This window comes from Alligator sinensis, unplaced genomic scaffold, assembly GCF_000455745.1.
Source record: "Alligator sinensis unplaced genomic scaffold, ASM45574v1 scaffold469_2, whole genome shotgun sequence".
In the NCBI taxonomy this organism is placed as follows: domain Eukaryota; kingdom Metazoa; phylum Chordata; order Crocodylia; family Alligatoridae; genus Alligator; species Alligator sinensis.
This window is the reverse complement of record NW_005842988.1, coordinates 403,615-428,312: the sequence shown is the minus strand read 5'-3', so window position 1 is coordinate 428,312 and position 24,698 is coordinate 403,615. Positions and strand designations below refer to the sequence as shown.

Genomic DNA, 24,698 nt, shown 5'->3' with positions numbered 1-24,698 from the left:
AGTCAGTAAAGCCGCAGTGGCCCCTAGCCTCCGGCAGTTGTTCTTGTTCTGACTGTGTTGTTGGTGGCTCTGTGTGAGGAGCCAAGGGGTTTTTTGGTGGTCTCTGAATAGCTGGGAGAGATGTTAGGCAAGCTTTTGGGTCCAATAAAAGATGCCACGAAAAAAATCCTTGTTCCTTTCATGTTTCATTCACCATCAGGACTGCAACAACATCCCAACCCTTCTGCACGTGGTGGTTCTAGGCAGTTTAGCAAAACTAGTTGATAACTTGCAGATCCCCTCTATACCCCTCTCTTGTTAGTAGGTTTTGTAAATGTGCGTTAAGGAACAGCTTTGTACAAGTTTCTCCCTCCCCTCCCCCTCCCTACCACGTACTGTTAATCTCTTGGGAGAATGTGCTGGCACCAAAGCCTTTTCAGTCTCCTTTATGCTGCTCATTTTGGCTCAGCCCCAGTCTCTGTCTTTTATTCTTCAAACAATCCCCGGGGTGCCGTGTTCCGGGGGGAGCGCTAGAGACCAGAAAGCAGAGTGGACATGTGGAGCATCTCGTGCACGGTGGGCTGGAGGAATTCCTGTTGGGCCTGCTGATGAATGGGAGCAGCTGCGGAAAGGTGAACAGGCTCTTTGGGCAGGTGCATGGAAGTGGCTGTGGAGAAAGGTCAGAGGGTAAAAAATCCGCCTTGTGGCAAATGGGAGAGGACAGCATCCCCTCCCCATTCTTGTTACTGAATGGTGCTTCCTAGTGCCAAACTGGGCATTCAAGTAGGCACAGCCTTGCAGGAAATATTGGACCATGTCCAGCAATGTCATGTTCCTTCTTTCTGGGAGCTTTCCCATTAAACGAGCCAAACCTTGCCTTCCTAACGTGGGGTGAGCTGGAACATCTCTAGCCTCCTGGATTGGGCCATTGGAAGGTGAACTTACTTGGCAAGAAGAATTGCCCCCACCTCCATAGTCCCATTGGAGGAACTTGCCTTTCGGTAAACCCCTTTCCCGCCCCTCCGTAGCATCGCTCTAATCCCCAGCTCCTTGGCCGAAGGAGAAATGGGGCAGGGATGTTGCATGAGGAGGATGACTAACCAGTAGGACAAACTGCCAGAAGATGTGGTGGGTTCTCCACTCTGGATGTGTGAAAGCAGGTGGTCTGCCTTTCTGGGAGAATCACGTCCGTTAGCCACAGGCAAGCTGTTGACCCAGTACGTAGTGAAATTCTGTAAGCCATGCTCGCAGCGGAGGACGGACTAGATGATCTAATCACTATCAGCCATTCTAGTCTTAAATTTAGGAATTGGCCTGTTCATGAATGCAAGGTAAGCAAGAGCTTGCTATATCGTGCCAGGTATCCACAGCGCATGAATCTTGATGGGATGATAAGCTCAAAGATGGTTATCCTAATCCTTTTCTGCGCTGTTCCAGTAACGGCTCACCTGAGACTGGAACCCTGACCTGAGAGCTGGGGACGTGGGTGGGAGTCTGGTGAGACGAGCTCTTCAGAGGAGAGGTACAGGAAAGTCATTTTTTTTTGCTGTTTTCAGAGTCTCTGATTATGGGATTCCCAGTCCCGGAGTGCAAGAAGGTAAGTCTAATACATAACATACATACAATATAAACTAGATAAATGTATGGATGCGGTTGCTTTGGCAGGGGCTAAGATGGAGCTGTGGTGGGGCCTGATCCGGTATTTCAGCTGTGTGGCTTGTGGTATAATAAATACTGCCAGCACATTGGACTTCATTGCAACGCCAGCCTCCAGCCCTCCCTGCAAGGCACGTAGTAAGTGCGTGTGGGGGTGAGGGGGTGCTTGTGCTGAGCTGAGCATCCCCCTGTGCTGCGCAGGGGCCTCCCCCAACCCAAGCTTTCTCTGGCAGGGTTTTGTTGAAGGATCAGCACAGCTGAGCAGGCATTGTCGTCCCCTCCTGGGAAGAGGGGTCCAGGCTCCCAGGAGGGAAAGCAGGGGAGGTTTCGGTGCCGCTGGCTGGTAGCTTGGTCTCGGGTCCTTCATGTTCCCTCCCGCTGCCCTGGGTGCCAGGGAGGGACAGCTCGTGGGCAGCAGGCCAGGCCCTGAAAGGAGGAACATGCGAGGCCTTCGGCATTCACATGCTGTATCAAAGGCAGAGAATAGCCTTCCCCTCCCTGCAGCTCTGGGGTCAGGGGGCAGAGCGCCAGCCTTAACCCCTGACGTGCCCAGCGCCCCAGGAGCAACCGGCCTCTGGGAGGGGCTGCCTGGAGTGGGGGACAGGTCTCTGGGGGAGCCTTGTGCGGGGGTGGGGGGGGTTGGTCCAGCCAACAGGCTGGCCTGCCTGCCTCTGTCCTGAGGAAGGGTGGAGGCCCCTGGGCTACCCCAGGAGGCGTGCTGCCCCTTCCCCCTCGCTGGCTGCCCATGCCTGGGGGCAAGCTCCTCTGCAGCAGGGCCTGACCCGCGGTGCTGGCAGCAGGGGCAGTCGGGAGCTTTCGCCCTCCCCTGCAGCAGTCGGACCGGTGCGCTGGCTCGGATGGGAGGAAGTGCCAGTCCTGGGAATCGGCCTTCCCGGAGCTCTTAACCCTTTGGTGTTGGGCTGTGTGGAGGAGTGCTGTGTGGGCCCCGTGCAACGCGTCCAGGCAGCACGGGAAGGGTTAAGCGCTGTCAGCTGTCCGGGGTGAGCCGCGCTCCATTCCCACGGCCCGGGCTGCGGGGGGGCCTGGATGCTCGGTTGCCCTGAAGCTGGAGGACGGCTCGTGGCTGGACCGGACGGGCGCTGGACCAGGAGGTTGGTCCCGTTCTTGTTGGTTCAGCTGCTGTCAGTGAAGCGCTTTGTCGGGACGGGCCAGGAGCGGACACACTTCTTTCCCTGAGGCACTGAGACGCCTTCCCGGCTTAGGCGCGGAAATAAAACTCCTTCTGGGCTGGTGCAAGGCGGGGAGTTGTCCCAGCGCTTCCACGAGCGGCTGGTGCAGCCCATGAATCGGCCGCGTCCGTTCCCTGGAGGAGGTGCGAGTCCCTCGCAGCGCGACCTGCTCCTGGCTGTACAACAGCAGTGTCTTTCACTGCCTGATGCAGACTCCATCTTGTCCTCTCACCCTTCTTTCAAGCTATTGTTTGGGGTGATTATGCGAGGGCTTTCAGACCCCACAGGCTTGAGGCGAGTTAGGCAGAAGTTTTGTCGGGGGAAGGGGATGGGTTTTAACGACTTTGGGATGTATGCCTGGCCGTATAACATGCGTGGAGCTCTGAGATAAGGCAGCTAGGGCTCTTGCATTGTCTGCAGGTTAGAGCAGAAAGAGAAAAGAAGATTCAAATGCAGAGCTCGGCCTTGGAACTGTCTTCTGCTTCCTTCCAAAAGAGGAATCTAGGGGTGGGGTATTCCTGTGCTGACACCGAGCAGGAAAGTGACCCTGGAATAGAAGAAGAGATGGTTGATGGACCCAGACGCATGGCAGGCTCTTCATAGGAAATACAAAGAAGCTGTTCCTTCCCTGCAGAGTCCAGTCAAATCTGACCTGAAACAATGAGTGAGGGTGACAGGGGTACCACTCTGGATGAGTTGTAGGATGGGGTCCCCGTGTTGCTTTGATTTGGCTTCTTGCAGTAGTGCAGTAGGGCTCAGCCTTTTAGACTCCAGGCATTCCGCATTTAGCTGGAGGCACTGCTAGGAAAATGCCAGCTCTTACTTTTCACACGACTTTTGGCAACAGAACAATGCTAACGCAGGTCAGAATGTTTTTAACGGTATAAATTCCTATTTGAAATCTCTGGATTTATCTGGTGAATCACGTTTGCACACCTAGCATTGCTGGCGTGGCATGGCGTGGCACCCTATGGTATGCTTGTATGGCTCTTTCGACGCTCCAGGGTGCTGTGGTACCTTGGTTGACAATCACTGCAGCAGGGAATTGGGCTATACCAAGCAGTGTGAAAAGACAGGTGACAAGAAGATGGAGGCCTGGGTGCATGATTGAAAACTGGGCGTCAGGGGAAGAAAGCGGGGAGTGTGGCCTTTCCCCATATGAAAATCCTATTTGAAGGAGGATGAAGCTTGTTGCGCTGGTCCCCAAGAGACTGGTCCTGGGAATTAACAGGGCCCAGTTGTGCCATGCAAAGGGGCTGTGCAAAAGTGTGTCACACCAGGGCACTACTGTCACATTGCAACAGGTCTCATTCACTGAACACCTAATGGTACATACAGAGATGCCTCTGTGCACACATCTTACAGGCTAAAGTTAGGGCATCCATGTTTCTGAACTCAAAATAAAGACGGGGGATGCAGTCCAGAACGGTGACTTGCTTGTCCTCTGTGGCCCAGGGCATGCGATAGTCACCAGTAGAGGCTGCTGTCAGGTACACTGCAGAGGTTCTTACTTTCCGCCCATGTTCTGGATAAGCATTGGTGATGGATGCTCTAGGGCAGCGTTTCTTAACCCGTGCGGTGCAACCCAAAAGTGGGTCACAAGAATATATGAAAGAATTGCCAACAAACTTTAAAAATAAATTCTCCTTTAAAGGGAAAAAAAAAAGTGTGAAACTGGCTCTTCCCCTGTAGGTTGGCAGAGTTCCAGCCTGTAAGGAGCTGCTTGGGCTCCCCTGCCCCACACACTGGGGGGCCGGGGCCTGGGGTGGGGGGCAGCAGGCTGGGAGTGAGGGGCACTATGTCATGACTGGCCATTGATGTTTACAGATGGGTCCTGGTACAAAAAAGGTTGAGAATCACTGCTCGAGGAAGTGCCATGGAGAGGGCTCAGCAGCAGGAGAGGGAAAGCAGAGGTCTACAACTGGCTTGGTTATAAAAGAAGATTAAAGGAGCTGGGAAAAGGTTATGAACAGGTTGGGATCACAGAAAGAAGAGTTGTGTTTGCAGCCCCCAGGTTGCAGTGCAGAATGGGGAGTGTGTTTTAATTTTTCCCCCAGGCTTTGCGAGTTGTCACATGGGGCCGGGAAGGTATTTTTTCTCTCTTGTTGCTAATGGATATCAGGGCTATTTAATACCTTCCTCGGAAGTGTTGGGTGTTGGCTGCAATAAAGGCTGGGGATTTTGGCGGAGGTGTGCCAAAGTCCTGGCTGGGACAAAACCTGGAGGTTCCTGATGAGAGGGTCTTGCCCTCTGCTTAGGGTCAGACTGATTGCTACTTTGCAGTCAGGAAGGAATTTTACCTCTTGTACTCGGCACGGACTCTTTGGGAAGGCAGTTGCCTTGCTTGGCCCTCTTCCTAGGGGCTTTTCGCTGTATTTCCTGCTGCTGCTTCCTGAACGTGCAGTGGCAGAACAGTGACGGTGCCCTCGTCCCCCTACTTTACCCGTGGCAGCTCAGGGTGTTTTTGGTGGCCTTGGGCATTTTGCCTCATGCTTGTGTGAGTGGTGTTTTGCACAGTTCTAAGAATGAGTTGTACTGGATGGTTTAGCTAGGGATGAGCCTGCCTTGGGCAGGGGGCTGGACTAGGTAACCTCCTGAGGACCCTTCTCACCCTGCTTTTCTATGACTCTGTGATCCCTGTGGCTGGAGCAGGAACCTGGCCCCTTGTTAGGTGGTGACTGAAAGCTGCATGTTCTGCTGACAGGTGTGGCAGAGTGGATGCTGCCTCGTGTTGGACGTGTCGTGATGGACCTTGCTGATCGGAGGGCGGGGCGGGGGCCCAACTGTGCAAGCACCGGGTCTGCGTACTGGCTCGGTTGGGTTCCTTACCTTACTCCATTCTTCCCTGGAGCCATGTCAAGACCCTGGGGTTAAGAGATGTAGAAGCCTCTGCTCTTGGGGAAAACCTGTAACCCCCGGAGAATAACTGCTCCAGGGAAAAACTAGAGTAGGTTAAACTGAAACCATTCCAAGCTGAGCTAATCTCCCAAAGGCAGAGACATTACTCACTAATCAGGAATGTGTCTGTATTTTTCCTAATGAGAACAAAACATTTTATCCCTGTTCATTAGAAGAAAGTTAGGGTGTACTGCTGCCATGCCAACAGACTCTTCTCCCCTGCGGACACAGCTGGGGGTGTCTCTCTGTCTGTGGTTGGAAGGGTGATTTGGTAGGCTAGCCAAAATCTTGCCCTGGCAAGAAAGACCCCATTGTTTCCCAGGGCTGCCTGGACTTTGTGCAGCGGGCTGAACCAGGCCTTCTCAGGGGGAAGTGCCCATGGGGGCTGGAGCTTGGAGGGTCTCACTTGCTGGAGAAAACTCTCTTTGCATTTCACGTTGTGTTTTGTTCTTTTCTAGCTTGAGATGCACTGACCCATAAGAGAAGTGAAGGTGTCTCGATGCCCCCAGGAGTCCCGATGGTAAGCAGACTGCACCAGGGTCCACACCGTATCCCCTGTGCTAGTGCCAGCGTTCAGGCCCCACAGTATAGACTCTGTCAGCCTCAGATGCTCGGTCTTCCATAGCTGCCAAACTCACCAGGCCTCATTGTGGCACGAGAGTTTCTGTGGAGGGAAGCAGGTTTCCTAAGTGCACTTGGTGTGTGGTTGGGGGGTGGGGGCGAGATGAACCTAGGGACAAACACAGACGACAGCCACGTTCATCAGGCAGGACATCTCTGCCTGCTTAAGAGGAGCTTTGTTTTTCAAGTTTGCCCTTTACAGGGCAAGCTCTTCCGCTCCTTGCCCCCTTCGTCTTTCACATCTCTGTTGTTGGCCCCGTCCCCGGAGGCTGGTATGTGGTTCATAAACTTAAGTGGCGCCCAAGGTTAATCTATGTCCTGCTTGGTGCCAGAAGCCTTTTTCGCTCCTCAGATTCTGGAGCTTGTTTCTTGAAGTGCTGGAATGTAACAAGTGATTTTTTTTAAATTTAGAAACTGCCACACAAGGGGATGGTTTTAATCAACAGACAACAGAACTCTTGCAGGGACCAGGGCCAGCAAATATCGGACAATTCCTGTTCTCCCTGCTGCGATTTATGCAGTGGCTGAGCCTAGCAATACGGCCGGCTTGGCGGCCTCAGGGGGTCCCATCCCTCTGGAATCGGCTGAGATGCTAACAGGACACTGGTTGTGCTTGTTAGCTTGTGGTATGAGGCATGAGTTGCTTCATCTTGGCAGAGCTCTTTGGTGATAACTGGAGCTCCCTGAGGAACTGGTGCCTTACTCTTTAACATGATGTTAGTATGTCTAGTTTTCTAATGCCCACACTTTAAAACGGAGGATGACAAGCTGAAGAAACTTGAGAGGAAAGGTGCAAGGAATTAATTGAGGTCTGCAAAGCAAGCCTTATATTGAGATCTAAGAAACTAAATTTAGTTTATCCTGGTAAAGGTTAAGAGATGACTTCCCACGTGTACCTGGATGAGGAGAAAAAAAGGTTATAACAAAGGGCTTTCTCATCCAGCACAACAGGTTCTTCTGGCTAGATGCTGAATCTCAGCAAATTTGGACTAGAATTAGTGTACATGTATAACAAGGAGAGCATAATCAATCAGTGGAGCAATTTATTAGGGAGACCATTGGCTCTCCATCATCAGTGGTCTTCAGGTCAAGAGAGGAGGTCTTTCTAAACTATTTGCCCTAACTCTGCCAGAAGTCAGACCATGCAGGAATTGCTTGGTGAAGTTCAGTGGCCAGTGCTACGCTGAAGATCAGATGTTAATGGTCATACCAATCCTTTTCTGCACTTAAAAATAACTTTAACTCTGTGGTACAACAAGAATCCAGCCCATGTGAGAGAGCCAGATTAGGATGCTATCTTTGGCTCCTTGGGTTTAAGTAAAACAAAAACATGCACTTAAATGTCTTTAGGGACGGGATATCTGAGCTCTGCTATACCATTTCAAAAGGTTTATATAAAGCAGTGGTTTTCAACATTTTTAGACCCAAGGCACCCCTCATTAGACTCAAGGCACCCCTTGGAAAATACCAGCCCTTGATTTTTCAGTAGAGTTTTTTGGTTGTGGAGGTGTCTGCAGAAAAAAATTCTGTTCCAAAGAGCTCAGAAAGATCACAGCAGGTCAGAATGGTTTTACTGCTATGGATTCCTGTTCAAAATGTCTGGGTTTATCTTGGGAATCAAATTTGCACACCTAACAGTACTAACATCGTGTGACACCCTGTGTCACCCTTGAAAGATTCTCGGGGCCACCCGGGTTGCCTAGACACCCTGGTTGCAGAACTGGTAAGCAATTTGGTTATGGTCAGAGGGGAGATAAGAAACAGTCCTTTCTTTCTCTGTGTTTATCCATGTTAACGGTAGCAATGAGGGAGTCCTAGACACTACTAGTGTGACGGGCTGTGCTGCAGGGCAGGTTGGTGATGAATGCTGTATGCATGTCTGGAAGGATAAAAGTGAGGTGTGACTGTGGGGAATTGCACATGAGGGAGTCTCTCGTCAGCACCAGAGAAAATGAATGAGTCCATCATAAAAGGCAGAAATAGTAAAGAGGGTCCAGAAAAGGGCAGCATCCACCTGAAGTGGGTTTAACAGCAACCTGTGTTGTCTTGTTTGGAAGGAGGAAAAATGGGTTGGCTTCTTAAAATATAAAACTAGCTAGTTCTCTGTTTTGCTCTTTGTAATAATGCCAGAGCAAAGAGAAGACCTCGAGGGCATCAAACTCTAAAATGCATCATAGCTTATGTACTCAGGGTGTGATCAGTCTATGAAATTCTGTTCCAGAGCAGAGGCAAATAGTTTCAGATTCAGGAAAGAACGAGACAGTAGACATTTTTGTATGAGTAAGAGCAGTGTTGCCGACTAGAATGTAAACATCGGAGGCTTTTGATCCAGATGTCTCAAGGTATAAATTGACTACGAGTTGTGTTTGGGCAGGAATTTCTCCTACTATATGTTTGCTCATTATAGTGCTTTATTCTTTCTCTGTGGCTGCTGATGTTGGCTTACTTGCACTATAACACCAGTGTCCAGTGGTAAAGGCTTTAAAATGTTTTCTAGCTTACAAAATGGCTAGAAGCCAACAAAGCTGCTTGCTTGTGCAGGCTTTCCTGAACTTTGGCTGGTCCCTAGTCCCTAGCACAGTTCTGCAGTGCTACGACACTATATTCCCAGCAAAGAAAATGCTTAAACAACAGTTGAGGAAGGTGCCCAAGAGGTGCAGCATGGATGTGGGTGGCTCGTTTGAAGCTTCAGAAGCCGTATGCTGAATTTTTCTGGGGCTTACTGGAATGCTCCACGCAGAACTGTGATTAGCCTTGTAAATCCCTTTTAAAGTGTAATGGATGAAGAGCCTGTTTTTCACTTGCACAGCGGTGCCTGTTTTCTGCACTAGTATGGTGAACATAACTGTTCAAGCAGATAAATGGTCCTTAATGTAATTAAGTGTCAGGTCCTACATCTCTCTGCAGGCTGGCATAGGGCACTGGGATGATTTGCCTATGCAGAGGGAAGTTGATGTGGACAGGTGCACGTTGTACACATCTGGAAGCTGTGAGAAGGTTAAAATACCCTTTTCTTTTTACAAAGCTCAAGAAAGAAAGTAGTTAATCTCAACTGGTGCATGGCATATCTGCAGTGTTAGCTGCTCATGGAAGGCCACTAGAGGCTTTCCAGACTGAGGAGAGGGCTGAAAGGAAGTGGTGCCTAGGCCTTGACATGCTTAAGGTACATGCTGTAGGAAACTGCAGGTGGGAGGGCATTGTGGAGGTCAGTTGTCTGTGCTCAGAAGGATTAGGGATCGCTCCTTTCCACTGCAGTACGTACTCTGCTCCCTGTAATGCTGTGCTGCTCCTACCCTTTCTCCAGTAAGAATTGCCTTCCCACTGAGGTGGTCTATCTTCTAGCACAAGTATAAGAGTGTTCTTATTTCTGATAGCCTCAACACCGGAAAACAAAAGTGACATAAAATCTTGCATCGGATCCTGTCTGTATTGGTTCAAAAGGACTGTTTCATCTGGCAGTGCCCAAGTTCTTATTACATTTAGTTCCATCTTGGGGGACCTGAGTGCTGTACAGAGTGCAAGGCACACTCCCTGCTTCACAGAGCTGGCCATCTGAAAGGTCAAGATGGAGCCAGATGTTCAGAAGAGCTTAGTGCACACAATGTGCAGTGGGCATTGAATACTTCTGAAAATCTGGTCTTTATTTAGGTACTTAAAAATAGGATCTGGATTTTCTAACTGTGGAGGCCGCGCACTTGGAAACCTGGCTGGGAGCTGTTTGAAAACGTGACCCCAGGAAGCAGTGCGCTGCAGAGGAGGAACATAGCCTCTGAGCAGAGTGGATGGGGTGAATGGGCATGTGATGGTGCGTCTTGCACCTGTGGGCATATGGAGGGAGGTCCTTTTGTGTGGTGCCTGGCAGCATGTAGGCTCAGGCTCATTCCTAACCTGTCTCATTCTTGGCCCCAGAGTTCTCCACTGTGGGGATTTCCCAAGTCCCCTGGACACTTTTCCCATGGGAGAGCTACCCACGGTGGTGCTCGCATGCCAGCACTTGAATGTTTCCTAGGTCTTGTCTCTTAGTAGGGCTCTGAGACCCTGGAGCCCCATGATGCGGGCTCTTTGCATCTCTCATGGCTTTATAATTATTCTAGTATAGCCATCTTTTTGGGACCTGTTTGGGTGCCTGTCTGAAGCTGCTGGGCTGAGTGGAGAGCAGAAGGCCCACTCCTTCCCCAGTGTGTGTGCAGGAGGTGTTTTCTACTTTGCTTGCCAAAGCGGGCTGGGGGAGGCTTCCATCCTCTTTCTCGCACCCCACCCTGTGGGAGCATGAGGCCTCTCCTGTTACAGATCCTATATTTCTTCTATCCTAAAGGCACTTGCTCTGGTGCTGGGGTGTTTGAAGATGCCTCTAGGGTCCTGCTGACCTGGATTGGTTGCAAGGGTGGGCTGACAAAAACAGGATGCGTTTCAATACGGACAAGTGCAGGGTACTGCACTTGGGCAGTAGTAACCAGCAGCACACTTATAAGATGGGAAACTCCCTTCTTGAGAGCACGGAGGCAGAAAGGGATCTTGGAGTCCTCATTGACTCCAAGATGAACATGGGCTGACAATGCGAGGTCACGGTCAGCAGCGCTAACGGCAGGGCTAACCGTACCCTATCGTGCATCTCAAGTAGGGCCAAGGAGGTGATCCTCCCCCTCTACGTGACACTGGTCAGGCCACAGCTGGAGTACTGTGTCCAGTTCTGGGCACCCCACTTCAGGAGAGATGTGGACAGCGTGGAGAGGGTCCAGAGGAGGCCACCCGCATGATCCGGGGACAGCAGGGCAGACCCTACAATGAGAGGCAATGGGACCTGAACCTGTTCAACCTCCACAAGAGAAGGCTGAGGGGGGACCTTGTGACCGTCTATAAACTCGCTAGTGGGGACCAGAAGGTTTTGGGGAGACCTTGTTTCCCTTAGCGCCCCCCGGGATAACAAGGAATAACGGCCACAAGTTGTTGGAGAGTAGGTTTAGATTAGACATCCGTAGGAACTACTTCACAGTTAGGGCGGCTAGGATCTGGAACCAACTTCCAAGGGAAGTGGTGCTGGCTCCTACCCTGGGGGTCTTTAAGAAGCAGCTCGATGCCTACCTGACTGGGGTCACTTGAGCCCAGTTTCCCTCCTACCCAGGCAGGGGGTCGGACCTGAAGATCTACAAGGTCCCTTCTGACCCGACTTCTGTGATTCTGATTCCCAGCTCCCTCTTCGTCACCAGGTCAAGAGTGTCTCTCAAAGTCATCTTCTTGTTTAAATCTAGCCTGTGGCCCTTATGATCTTTCTCTCTCAGGTTCGGTTCACCCATGAATTTGAGTAGTGTTTCCCACTAGGGCCTACAAATATTTACTCCAGCCAGCCTCACTCAAGTGCTGCCAGCCAGTCTGACATTATTCGATTGATCACAGCTTATTTTGTCAATTTATATCCCTCTCTTCAAAGTGCTGTCCAGCCCACCTTTTTATCACTTCTTTTTAAGACTTATTTATATCATAGCAGTGCCCAAGATTCGCTTGGCATTTTCCAAGCACGGAGGAAGACAGTCCCTCCCTTGAAGATACAGGAAGGGTGTGGGAAAGGAGGTCAGTACACAAACAGAGCAGTTGGGATGACCACAGGCCTCGGTTTATTCATCCATGGCAGGTTTGTTTGCTTTTGTATTTAAAGTGCCCCACCATCCTGTCTGCCCCAAGCAAACCTTTCCTGTCCTCCCTCTGCCCCTCCACAGGCTCCCAACACTGCCTGTCACGTAAGCAAGGAACTGCTCAGGTAAATGAAATGGAGAGGCAGAAGGCAAGGCAGGGTGGGATGTTTTCAACTGCGATTGCATTTCTGGCTCCCTGCCCACAGCAAATGTAGTTCTTTTGTCTTTCTGAGAGAGGGGAGCCCAAGGGAATGCTATTTCAGGTGTCTGGATGGTTGCCGCGTGCAGCTGGGCATCTGCCGGGTCAGAGGTGTGAGTGTACTGTGTGATGCTGTTGTTAGCACTGTAGGACCATAATAAGATCCCCATCTACCTATGTCTATTTAGATGATATACTAATGTCTTAAAAAATGCAACAAGAAAACCCCCCAGAAATCTCACCTGAGTAACAAAGGCAAAGATTTAGACCAGTGGTTTTCAACGTGTGGTCCACAGACCCCTGGTGGCCCAGAGACTGTCTAAGGTGCCCATGAAAGATGACTAATGATCAATCAAAAGTATGTGAATACCCAGGCTTACAATTCATAGGGGTCTGCACCTCCATTTGAAAGTTTTTAAGGGCCTACAGATGAATAAAGGTTGAAAACCACTGATTTTAGAGAACAGTGTCTCTGTGGACTGTGGAGTAAAATCAGGGGAATCGTTGGAGTCTGAAGGGTTGTCTGTGCTTAGAGGTTATTTGGATTAACTTGAGTGTTTTGGAACAAGCTGCCTTGCACCCATGTGCAGGTCCTTCTTCCTCGCCACATTCCATTTCCTGTACTGCTGGTTTGGTTTTTAGCCCCTCCTGGTCAAGTACCACGTACCATCCCTCCCCCTGCCTGCACTGGTGGTGAGGGGAGCTGGGAAGCCAAATACACTGCAGGGCAGGCATGTGAACTGCAGTAAAAGCAAAAAAAAGCAATAGGGAAATTACTTTGGCTCACAGCCTGATAGTGGCCAGGCCTTATATTTTATGACAGAAATGGCCAACATGAGACTAGATATATTTTGTAATACACAGTAATGATAAGATGTTCACAGACCTTTTTAATTAGATCCTCGACACTAACAGCGTGGGTTCAAACCCATTGCTGTAGCAGTCTGTGCAGTGTGCTTTGTAGTGACCTGCAGGAGTTAGAAAAGAGCAAAGACAAGCCAGTGTGCTTTCAGTGCAACTTTCTCAGGTCTTCCTCTTTTGGCAGTGGTTCCCTACCGCTCCTTCAATCTTGAGGGCACTCTCTTCCAATATGCTTCTTTGATTACCAGTGGCCTTTTAGCACGAGATCCTTTTCTCTGGCTCCTGGATTCACCTTGGGGTAACCTTCCTCAACATAAGCATAGCCTGCAGAAGCATGTAGGCAATTCCAGACCTGGCCAACTCATGCCAGTTCTTTGCCACCCTGGCATCTGGCATGGTGCTTCCCACAAGATGGGAGTTACTGAGCACCTGGCAAACTTTCAGGAGAAAAGGAGATGGAGTACAAGAGGTCTTGTTTAGTGACGTTGTAGTGGCATCCTGACAGAGACTGAAGAATGCTGAATTGTGAAGGGAGGATTTCTTTTTACTGTGACTCCACAGAGAAGTAGTGGTCTTGTGGCTGTTCAGGGCATGCATTGTCAAAGAAATGGAAATGTGTGCCACTGATGCAGAGGCTGCACACTACAGTGACACTGTCCATGGCCACCCTCAACCTTGCTGTGTCTTGCAACCCCTGGAGCATGCTGTACTGGAAGTGCCCCACTCCTGTGAACACAGAGGACTGAGCACTGCTATGGCCTGAGACATGGGTCACTCCTACCTTCCCTACCCTAGCTGCAGGTGCCAGGTTCCTCCCTGCCCTGGCCTGAACCCCAGACAGGAAAGACAGTCCCAACGTCCAGCGCACGTACCTGGGACAGGCAGCACAAATGAGAGCACTCAGCGCTCTGGGCATGTCTGCCACAGTGCTGCGCTGCTATCCTTATAGCACAGCGGCAACTGATCTTGTTTATGTATTCGGTCACTTATTTTACAGGTTGGTTGAAAAATTCCATGACATCCTTGCATAAAGCATAGCCGAATTTGTACTTGCACACATTTTTTCATGGCTTATCACCTGTCCTCAGAGTAAGAGCTCAACCTTGTCCTCAGTCCCAAGGGGTTAATGTGCTAGATGTTAGCATAATATGCTGGAGTTAGCCCCTCTGGGCACGTCCAGACAAGCTCACACGTGCCTTTTGCAGCATCTCAAAGCAATTTGAGATGCTGCAAGAGGCACACTGGGAGCAAAAAAATGTTTCCTGCACTGTGTATTTGCAGCACGGGCTCCAATTTGATAGGTATCAAAAAACAAAAAAAAGGAAAAAAGCAGGGCAAGACACAATCTGGGACCATGTCCTGAGGCAACCCGGAGATGGGTCCTCCAGAGAGAGACTCTGGTGTCTGGCCAGAGCGTTTCTATAGTGCTTCTGCTGCCCCAGCACGTGGGACATGCACCCTTAGCATGCTGGGGTAAGCAGCAGTGGGGCAAGGCTGAGGCGTGACCGGGACCTGGGCACAGGTCAACGGGGATGTGGGGTTTGGGGGGTGGGGTGTGCCACATGCCTGCCTGCTGCGGCTGTGGCCCCCCTGCTCCCCCCCCGACATACAGCCCCTGGCGCTGGTAGAAGCACATGGATTTCAGGGTATTTTAAAGAGTGAATTTGGAATTTTTTTAATCGGAGAATTTGCAGTTTTTAAATAGGAACCACCAAGATTCCTGCTAGTGAGGCAAGTGGGAGAACCCAGGCAGAGGAGCCTGCTTGGGGCTGGCACCTGGGACCCAGCTGGAGGGCAAATGAGGTGGCTGACCTCCTGGCCATTCGGAGGCAGGAGGACATGCTTTGACAGTTCAAAGCAGGCCACCACACTGAGAGGTTATAGCCAGGCAGCAGCCTCCACTGCCAAACTGCTGCAGTGGGTAGAGGGTGCAGGGACCTCTAGGTTAGGGCTGCTTCAGCAGTCCAGCTGGCACAAGGGGCTAGTGTCCCCAGATACCAATAGGCCAGGCCCCAGAAGCTCTTGCCTACTTGTAACACTCATACTGTGGGCCCTAAGGCCCACCTGGCTAACTAATAACCCCGTGTGGGGCTAATGAGCGAGTGGTACAACAAAATTCTTGGGACAGCTAATGGAAAAAACAGGATAGGAGTGTTGTGTGGGTCAGAGGGTCAAAATGTGAAAATGAGTGCGCTTCAGGGGGACACCGAGCAGAGCCCCCCAGGCCGCACCTCAAAGGCATCCAAGGAGCCAGTGGACGCTGCCTACTGATGCTCTGCCCAGAGAAACGTGCATGGACAAGTGAGAGGAAAGCAGCCCCACAGTCTCTGGGCACCTTCCCGGCCAGAGCCTCCTTCCTGGACAAGTACAGGGCCCACTTGGCCAGGGCCAGCCGGAGGTTGACCAGGAGGTCCTGGGACTTTGTGGGGCTGCAGATGGGGTGACCAAAAACAAAAAGCGGGGGGTGAAATTCAACCAGAACCTCAGGAGGAGGTTCTGGAGGTGGAGGGGTTGCAGCCTGGCGCACTCGAGGGTCACGTGTGCCAGGGTCTCCCTCTGCCCACAGAAGGGTCAGGAGACTGGGGTATCTATGAAGCTTGCCACATATATGCCTGTGGCGATGGCTCCATGGAGGAGCCACCAGCTGAGGTCCCCAGTGGCTCATAGGATGAGGGGGGAGTACAGACTCAGCCTTTGGGGTGCCAGAAGCTCCTGAGAGCAAGTAGCTCTGAGCCACTTGCCAGGGGAGCTTTTTATACTGCTGGGGCCTGCACAGGTGCTGGCTCCAGCCTCCAGCTGCCCCTGGCTGCAGATCCAGGAGGAACTGGGCAGGGTCGGTATGCCTCAGGTGGCACAACTTGCCCCACACCAAAGTGCATGTTCGGGCATGTGTGCTGAGGCAAAAATCCCCGGCACAAATTTGTGCCGCTCTTATTTGAGCCGCTGAAAGCACACGTGCCTGCATGTGTGTGGACGTGCCCTCTGTCTGTTCAAAAAGGCTCCGCCTCTGTTCCTTCTTATCAGTGACAAAACGCAGTAGGCACCTATTATACAGGGCAGCTCTTGCTCACAAGCATCTAGCCGTGTCATCAGGGAACCTCCATGTTCAGTCTTGGTGGCTCTGCAAGGTGGAGGTAAATAGTCCCCTTATCCTGTGCCAGGATGCAGGGGAAGGCTGCTTAAGTTGGACAGGCTATCTCCCAGAATGACAGCAGGATTTGCAACAGATTTGATGTCCACAGTGGTCACAGGGACAGAAGTGCCATTTCTCACTGCAGTGAGCAGAGCCAAGTTTCTGGCTGTCCGGGCACCACGGCCCTACCCAGACCTCCCATGTTCACGTTGGTAGGAGTCCAGATGCTCCCCCAGGCCCTGCAGTACCATGGAGAGGTACTGCCCCTAGTCATGCAGATCCACCAGTAATCTCCCACCCATTGCCATGCATTAAGGCTTGGGGCAGCTGCACACCCCTCTGACAACACCCACCTGTTGTTCCCTAGTCAGGGCCAGTCAGACAGCAGGACTCCACGGAGGAGCAGCTACTTGTTGCTGTATGCCAAAGGGCATCATTCATGCTGTATTTCAGCTGCTGCAGCTCCAGCGTGACTGCGCAGGCTCCTGGGGAAGGAGCTTCCCACATCTTGAAATCCTGCTGCCACTGCTGGGTGTGCAGTGTACCACTCCTGTCCTGTCAGCCATTGCCCAGCTGAGCACTGAGGTAGTGGAGAGAAACTGCTCCAAGGAAAGCTTGTGCATGAGTAACTGCTTCATTTCATCCTCCTTCTCCTCTGCCATCATTGCTGTGACACTGCCAGGGTTGTCTCCCAAGTCATCTGCATCCATCTACCAGCATGACTGCCAGCATGTGCAGATCAGTCTGTTGGCATTAATGCACATCAGCACAGTGCTCAGTGCTGTTTCATCCATGATTCCTGACAACAGCGTGAAAATGTGGCTGGCTCGCAAGAGCTGAGGGAACAGTGGGATTTCATGGGACTTAGTTTGATCCAGACATTCACTGGCATTCTAGTGATACCCCTAAAATGCATTATAGTTTCTGCAGCTTTCATTGGTTAATTTATAAGGTGCAACTCTACCCTGTCTTCTATGCCCAAAATGTGCCATGAAAACAGCTCTACAACATACAGAGGTTGGTATTTGAACATTGTACTGCCTGATCTGTGCCCCCAAAGCTGCACACACTTCCAAAAAGCATGGTGCTAGGTGGAGAAGTAGCTTTAGCTCTATATGTGTATAATATAATATGGTAGAATAGTGAGACACCACATTCCTAGAATGTAACGTGATCTTAAAATGAGCAGGTAGTGAATTGTGACAGCTACTGGAATTTCAGGTCTCTGTGCTATCCCTGGGCAAGTGTGGGGAGTGGGAATAAATGCTGATCTAGTTGTAGCATGTTATGGCCAAACAGTGTGTTGTACTGGCTCTAGGCAGAGCTGCTGACACTGTCCGCAAACATCAGCTGCTACTAAGCCAAGAAGAGAGTGCTTTCCCAGGACACTAAGTGAAGGCAGGGAAGTTTAATTATCACTTGAACTCAAGGAACTAGCTTCAGAGAGGGAAGTTCATCCCTGTCCACTCAGGAAATCTTTCTTTGCAAGACAGCTCTTGCAGTATAAATTCTTTGTAAGACAGCACTTGCACCTTATAAATTCAGAGGAGGGCCGTCCGCTTGGTTGGAGGTCAACAGGACAGGCCGTATGAGGAGAGGCTGAGGGACCTGAACCTGTTCAGCCTCAGCAAGAGGAGGCTGAGTGGGGATCTGGTGGCTGCCTACAAACTCATTAGGGGAGATCAGCAGCAAATAGGGAGGGCCCTATTCCCCCCAGCAGCACCTGGGGTGACGAGGAACAATGGCCAGAAGCTGCTGGAGAACAGGTTCAGGTTAGAGATTAGGAGGCACTATTTCACTGTTAGCGTGGCTAGGATCTGGAACCAACTTCCTAGGGAAGTGGTCCTCGCTCCTACCTTGGGTAAATTCAGAAAGAGGTTGGATGAACACCTGTCTGGGGTCGTGTGATCCCAGCGTGTGCTCCGGCCAGTGGCGGGGGGTCAGACTAGATGATCTATTTAGGTCCCTTCGGACCCCAAACTACTATGAAACTATGAAAGTAGGTCTTGGAACTCCGGAGGCTCGGCATTATTTGCATAGCGCACGGGGTCTACTAAAAGCCGGATGCAATCCATAACATTGCTGGTTTGCATCTTGGCAGCTGGCACTTAGGCACTTGTGTATCTGCTTTCTGTGACTTGTACTGCTGGCCTGCACTCTTTCTGAGTGGATTTCCCCCCTGTTGCAGCATAGCAGGGCCAGTACCAGCTTGTAAACGGCTCCCTGTGTTGTTCTAGTGTCTTCTTGATGTCTCCTAGCTAAGCACTAATCCAGCTGCTTCTGCAAAAGTGCAGTCAGTGCAGAGTGCTGTGGCTGCAGGGATGAAGCCTGACTGTCCCGACATGGGGATCTGGGGCTGGATGCTGTCCCTCATTCTGATGTTTCAAAAGAAACAGAAGTCCAGCTTGCCTGGTTCTGTGGGGCGGGGCCAGGCTGAATCTACCCTGCCAGAAAGCATGTGACAGGGAGCCACTCTCTCAGGAAATCCCTGTCTACTACTTGGAGATGCCCCGAGGGTCTCCCTCTTGGGGTGCAGGTGGCTAAAGGTGGCTTAATGTTCCTTTAGGCCTCTTTAGCTCTCCTTTCTCAGAGCTGTGTGCCTTATGAAGCAGGGCTGGGCTCCTGTCTCTGGCATCTAGGAGCGTATCTAATCTTCGTGTGTGGGAGCCATTGAGGAGCACTGTGGAGAGCACACGACTTCCAGCCTGCCTCCTCCCCCTGTGTAGAGGGCATGCTGCCAAAGAGATGGACAGCCTCTGGGGGAAAAAGCAATTGCACTGAAAAGGTCAGCTGCTGTCCAAACTGTTTCTGGACCAGTCTGTTCACAGGGCTTCAGCCCTGACTCTTGCCATTCTGCTTCTGAGACGGATCTTTCACCTTTTCATCAGTACTGCGGGAGCCTGAGCAGAGAGGGGGAGGACAGGCAGCAGTGACCCTTCCAAAGCATCTGGTCCAAACGGAGCAGTTTGGCAACTGGTGTGAAAGCCGTTTTGGAAAATTAAGTTATCATCAAATACAGAAGTAATGTAAAAGCTTAACTGAGCAGCTCTGTAATCTTGTAATGTTTCCCAGATGCTGCAGCCTTTATGACATGACTTATCAGCAGTCTCTGCTGGAAGCTTATTGCTGTACCACAGGGTCCCCCAAAGACGGGCAGCCTGCACAGTCTATAGTCTGTATTGACATCAGCCCAAGCCCGAGCCTGATGGAAGCTTGCTAATGGGAAGGACTGCAGCTCAGCTCACTCGTAACACCTGCAGCACAGGCATGTCATTTATTTGAGTTGCATCGCTCCAAATTCATTCTACTGTTTCTTCTGCCAACCACCTTAATACCCAGCCTTGGGACTTCCTGCTTCAGCCCCTGCTCTGCTGCCATTGTCCTCCTGTGTTGCAGCTATTGGCTCTTCTTCAGCCCTCCCACAACACAGAAGGGGGCTTTTTCCCCAAATCTCACTGCTTTTAAAGTAGCAGTACCAATTTCCTCCTCCTGAGGTCTGAGGAAAGTTCCCCTGTAATGCATCGACTTTGAAGGTTTTGTTCTCCTCAAGGAAATTCTACCGGGTCAGCCTCCATGTAAACCTGGAACTAAAGCTCTCTCTTAGTGGCATTGAAAAACTAGATACAGAGGATGGGTCATCATCAAGACCCTGGCTGGTGTCCAGCTGACATTGCACAAAATGCTTTCCATCCTTGTATTGTATCCTCCCCAGCAATATTTGCCAGAATAAATGTGCTACGGAGAGATGCAGCAGTTATCAAGGAATTAAAAAATACTGTCCTCTCCCTATTAGAAAAAAATGCCCTGCTGGAAGAAAACTGCTAGAGTTCTGGTCCAGGTATGAGGGCTGCAGTCTCTCTAGAGTGCAAGGACCTCCATGCCTTGGCTTTGGCACTTGTCTTCAAAATTTTATCACGTGTTGTCATGACTGCAGCTCAGGTGGTGACTGTACCTTGATAAGATAAAACCGTTGGCCTGTATCTCTGACCAAGATACTGTGTGAGAACTCAGATTCTGGTGCTTTCTCTATGACACCCCTCTACAAAGACTAGTGTTGTTTCATCTTGTGCAGCTTTGCATCACAGAGCTGACACAGCTGGAACAAAGCTGCCATCTGAGGGATCAGGTGGGAGCTGGGCCTGGCACCAGGCATCAGAAAGGTTTGTTCTAATGCTCGGGAGATGTGTGGAGGGCTCCTGGTCAGTTGGGAGATGGGACAGGTCCTGCTGGGGAGCGTGAAGGACCGAGACAAAAACAGCACTGAGATCAGCCCTGTTCTCCCCAGTGGCTAGGAGGACAGAGTGTGTCGGAGCCCAAGAATTGCTGTTCAGCTCCAGGTATGAAGGGAACTTAGAAATGTGTGTGCTGCACCTGCTCTGTGCTGGCTCCAGCATGCCAGGGCTTTCACTAATGCTGCTGAAGCTGGTCAGAAAGCTGAGGGTGCCCATGGTTGGGGCATTTGCCTCCCTGTAGAAATCTGTTGGCTTTATGACCATGGCATCTAGCCAGGAAGCTGCGGCTTAATCTGCTCATCGCGTTTGGGAGAGTATGATGCAGTGGTTAGGAAGATTAATCTGAGGATTGGAATGATCTGTACAGGTCACCATAATGATAGACCTTTGCCGGGGGTGGAATTGGCAGCGGGCTGCGTGTGACCTTGTGGAAGATGGGAGAGGTTCTTCCAGCAGTCGTGTCACCTGAGATCCGGTGGGATGAGAGCGGTGCTGCAGAAGGGAGCTGTGACTTGGAAACTGCAAGAAAACCAAGTGGCACCCTTGCTTTCTCATCAAATTTCATCTGCTCTATGACAGCAGATCAGGGTTTCCTGACACAAGTGATTAATCCTCTGTCCCTTCTGCTGCAGTCTGGATTAACCAAATGAAGCCCAGAAGTGTCATTTCAGTACTCTGCATCAGAGAAGGGAAACGTGCAGAATTACGGCCCGTGTGTTTTCTTGTTGACTAGAATTGATTAAAAAATCTCTGAAACTGTGGCAGTTACCTGAAGAGTGACTTTAGTCATAATTCTGGTTTTCTGTCAGTTAGTAAAAGCTGTGTCTTTTGCTATCAATGGGCTTATGGGGTCAAGCACAGTTGGAGTCCTTTATACAGTACTGTAAATTGTGATGAACAGTTGTGTTTAAATATGTCTTCTTCCCTTCCCATCCCTGAAGGTTTATGATGAACTTAACCAAAGACACGGATATAGGGAAAAACGATCTTACCCCTTACTGTACTTGAAAAGAAATCAACCTTGATTGAGGAATAGTTGAGGAATATCTAAATAGCTTGAGAAATTGAATCAAACTCCACTGCTTTTTTTTTTTTTTTTTAAGTGATAAAGTATAAACAAGTGTCTAGGTTAGCACCTGTAGTCGCAGTGACGTGCAAGTGGGAGGCATGTTCATTTACGCCAGAACCACAGACTCGCCTACTTACAACAGTGTAGTTAAGAGCACTATATTCAATATATGTGCACCATTCAGGAGATGATATGGAGCCCTTTGCAGAACATGCATTGTCAACTGTCTGCTTCTAGATGTCTCTCCTCTGCCATCTCATGGCATGCTTCTCCTCACCACCCAATGCTTTCTCTAACTGCAGCTGGAAGTATTTACGTGGGAGATCTTGCAGTGGAGAGCTGCTTTAAACTTCGCTCTCACCAGGAACCTCACCTCAGGCTTCATGATGTTCCAGGACTTTGACTAGAGCAGAGCATGAGACGTGTTTAGAGTACAAGGCTGGTTTCCCAAGCATAATTATAGATGAAGCACAGCCTAGGCCCTGCGGTTTATGGGGCTGGCTCTGCTTTCCAGTTCCTGCGTGCTGCCAGCTCAGGTGTCCTGCCTGTTCTGCCTGTCCTTACCTGTTGCTCTCCTGAGACCTGGGCATACTACCCTAAAGACCCCATAGGCTTAGCTCCCTGCAGCAGCAGCAGCTGCACTCCAGGCACCTGCATTTCTTTGCAGTTGGAACCTGCGACATGTGACTAACAGCCCCCTTAAAGCAAAGTTTTTTTAGCCCGTGGTTGGAGCAAAGGCATTTCAAACAGTAAACAAGCTGCACACACAGCTACTCTCATCTAATCATATGCTTCACTGCAGGGTGAGAGAGAGAGAGAGTTCTGAGTGACAAGAGCATTGCGGGAGCTTGTATTCCCCTAGCAGAGCCCAGCTCATCCTGGGCCTGTGGGATACTCGAGCCTTGTCTACAGCAAGAGTGTTGTCGGGTTAGCTGGAGTAGAGCCTTCCTCATGCAGACGCCGTCTTTCATCTGAGAAGTGCTTCTGCCAGAAGCGCAGATTTTGCTTCACCCGGGAATGAGATGCAAAGCACTCCGTTGGTGATATAGCTGTGTCCATGATGCTGCGTTTCCAGCATAGATGCTGAGGCAAAAATCCAGAGCCATCACCAGGCCAACAGCAACTTTTAAAAGACTTGAATACTGTCCCCCACCAAACCCAAACCGCCCTGCATCCCTTAAATGGGTGGCGCCTGCAAAAAATACCCTCTTCTCCTAAGAGGACTCCCTTGAAAGTGTCCTCAGGAAACAAGGTGTGTCCCACAGTCTAGTCATTCAGTCCTATTCCTCCCTCCCCCAAAATAAAAGGACCTGCACCTTCTGGATACTGTCACCTCAGGAAAAAAATCCTAAAATGTAACACAATTCATAATCACTGTCCTCCTGGAAACAAAAGCACCCACATCCTTCGTTAATCTCCTGCCCCTTGGGGGAAAAGAAGTGTTGCATGTCCCATGACTCCTGTTCTTCTGGAAATAAAATCTGCCTTCGCTCCCGGGAAGCAGATGTGCCCCACACCCTGTGAGTACTCGCCTCTCTGGAAATAAGATGTACCCTGTCTCCTGTGGCTCTGACTCTCCCCAAACTGCTGTCACTTCCTCACTCATGAGTCTGGCACGCGGTTGTGGCTTCAGGGCAGTGCAGTAACAGTTGCCTCTTCCGTTCCATCCACGCTGAAGGTGCACCAAGGGCAGTATGTTGCAGGCGTATGGAAGGACTGGGCTTCTGCTCCAGCCCTCATTTGCAGGAAGGTGTACATCAGAACAAGTCAAGATGATGTACAGATGTCATTGAACCCAAGCACCACTTGTGTGCTGGAAGTTTGAGTCTTGCCCTTGGCTGTTGCTGGAGAATGTGAGTTCTGCACATCCTGTGCTCTCTGCCCGCATTTATGGGGTCAGTTTTGCTCTGAGAGCAGAGCTTCTGGTCAAATGGCTTCTATTTCAGTGTTCTCAATTCCCAGGCATGCTCAGATTTTCTTTACTGCTATTTTTATTTATGAGGCTTTAAACAGATGGGGGGTGAAAAACTGCAGTGAGTTTTGGGAGCAGAAAATTCTAACCGTCCGTTATCCACTGCACACAAAGCCTCTGTGTGTAGCCTAGACAAAGCTAGTACTGGTGTGATGTGAATCAATGCGTGTGTGCGCTGATGGGCAGGGCGCCAGGTTGCATCAGCGTGTGTGCGTGCGTGTCTCGGCGGTGCTGCTTAGCTACCTACAGCAAGCAGAGAGTGGCGTGCTTTCAGAGCTGCACAAAGCCCTCTGTTCAGCAGCGATCGTATCTGCAGCACCTTCCTCGAACCGAGCACCGCAGAGTCGATTCTCACAACGGGGTCATCTCTGCTCTGCACGTGGGGAAGTCGATAGGTAGAGAGGACTGGTGAATTGCCAGGATGGTGCTGAAGACCCGGGTAGAGCCGGCATCTCTTGGTGGTGGTTATTGCCTGTGCTCAGGAGCCACCTGGGAGAGGCCACAGTCAGAGTTGGAAAGCAGTCGGCAGAGTCCCGCAGCAGTCCAGGGCAGTGGTTTCTCAGAGCAACGCGAACTCGTTTCCCACTGCTCTGCCTCTGGGTGATGCTCCCTGAGCGGGGGCAGCCCTTGGAGCTCTGCAAGAAGATCTCAACAACAAGCTCCGGGAGACTGTGAGGAAAGTATCGCCAAGCCTCCCTGCAAAATGCACAGAACGCCAGAGTCTCACCCAGGGGGAGCAGAATTGCTGGAGCGGGCGCTGCGTCCCTTCTCAGCGGGGCGCTGCGAGCTCCGGGCTCTGCCAGCCCCGGGGGCAGTTTCCATGTAGCTGCGGCTGCCCAGGCCTGGCTCCTGGAGTGGGGGGAAAACCCCTGGTGCCATGGAGCAGCCCCCGCCCCTTCTGGCACCAGAATGAAATCCCGCTCCGCGGCTTGCACAGACCGGTGCCTGCCCTCTTTCTTCTTCGCGCGGGGGCGGGCCTGGGAGCCACCGGGTGGCTGTGGCTAGTACCGTGTTCGTGATAAAGGAGTATCCATGTTCGTGATAGCTTGCCTCTCAGAAGTGATGCTCCAGAGCCCTCACCTGAGACCCAGTTACGCGGGTTTCCCAGCAATCCTCACCTGGGAGTTTGGGAGGACGTAGAGGAAAGCAGATGGTGCAGAGGAAGAGAATAGCTTGTGGAGGTGGTGGTACAGCCACGGAGAGACCCTGGCTCTGCCAGGGACCGACTAGCTCCCAGGCTCTGAGGAGGCGGGCGCCC

At 51.0% G+C, this 24,698-nt stretch overlaps 1 protein-coding gene across 5 annotated transcripts in view; it reads left to right on the top strand.

The window, feature by feature from the left end:
* The first annotated feature begins 1,535 nt into the window (after positions 1 to 1,535).
* The window catches only part of PLXNB1 (plexin B1), a 62,765-nt gene continuing 39,602 nt past the window's right edge, over positions 1,536 to 24,698 (top strand). Inside the window, exons 1-2 of one of the 5 annotated variants that reach the window (XM_025192957.1) lie at positions 1,536 to 1,576; positions 6,182 to 6,243. The gene's annotated coding sequence lies outside the window, so the exon portion shown is untranslated. Of the gene's footprint in view, positions 1,577 to 2,257; positions 2,748 to 2,770; positions 2,969 to 6,181; positions 6,244 to 24,698 lie in introns of those variants that run through there. The other 4 variants (XM_025192961.1, XM_025192956.1, XM_025192958.1 and 1 more) reach the window with 4 other exon arrangements.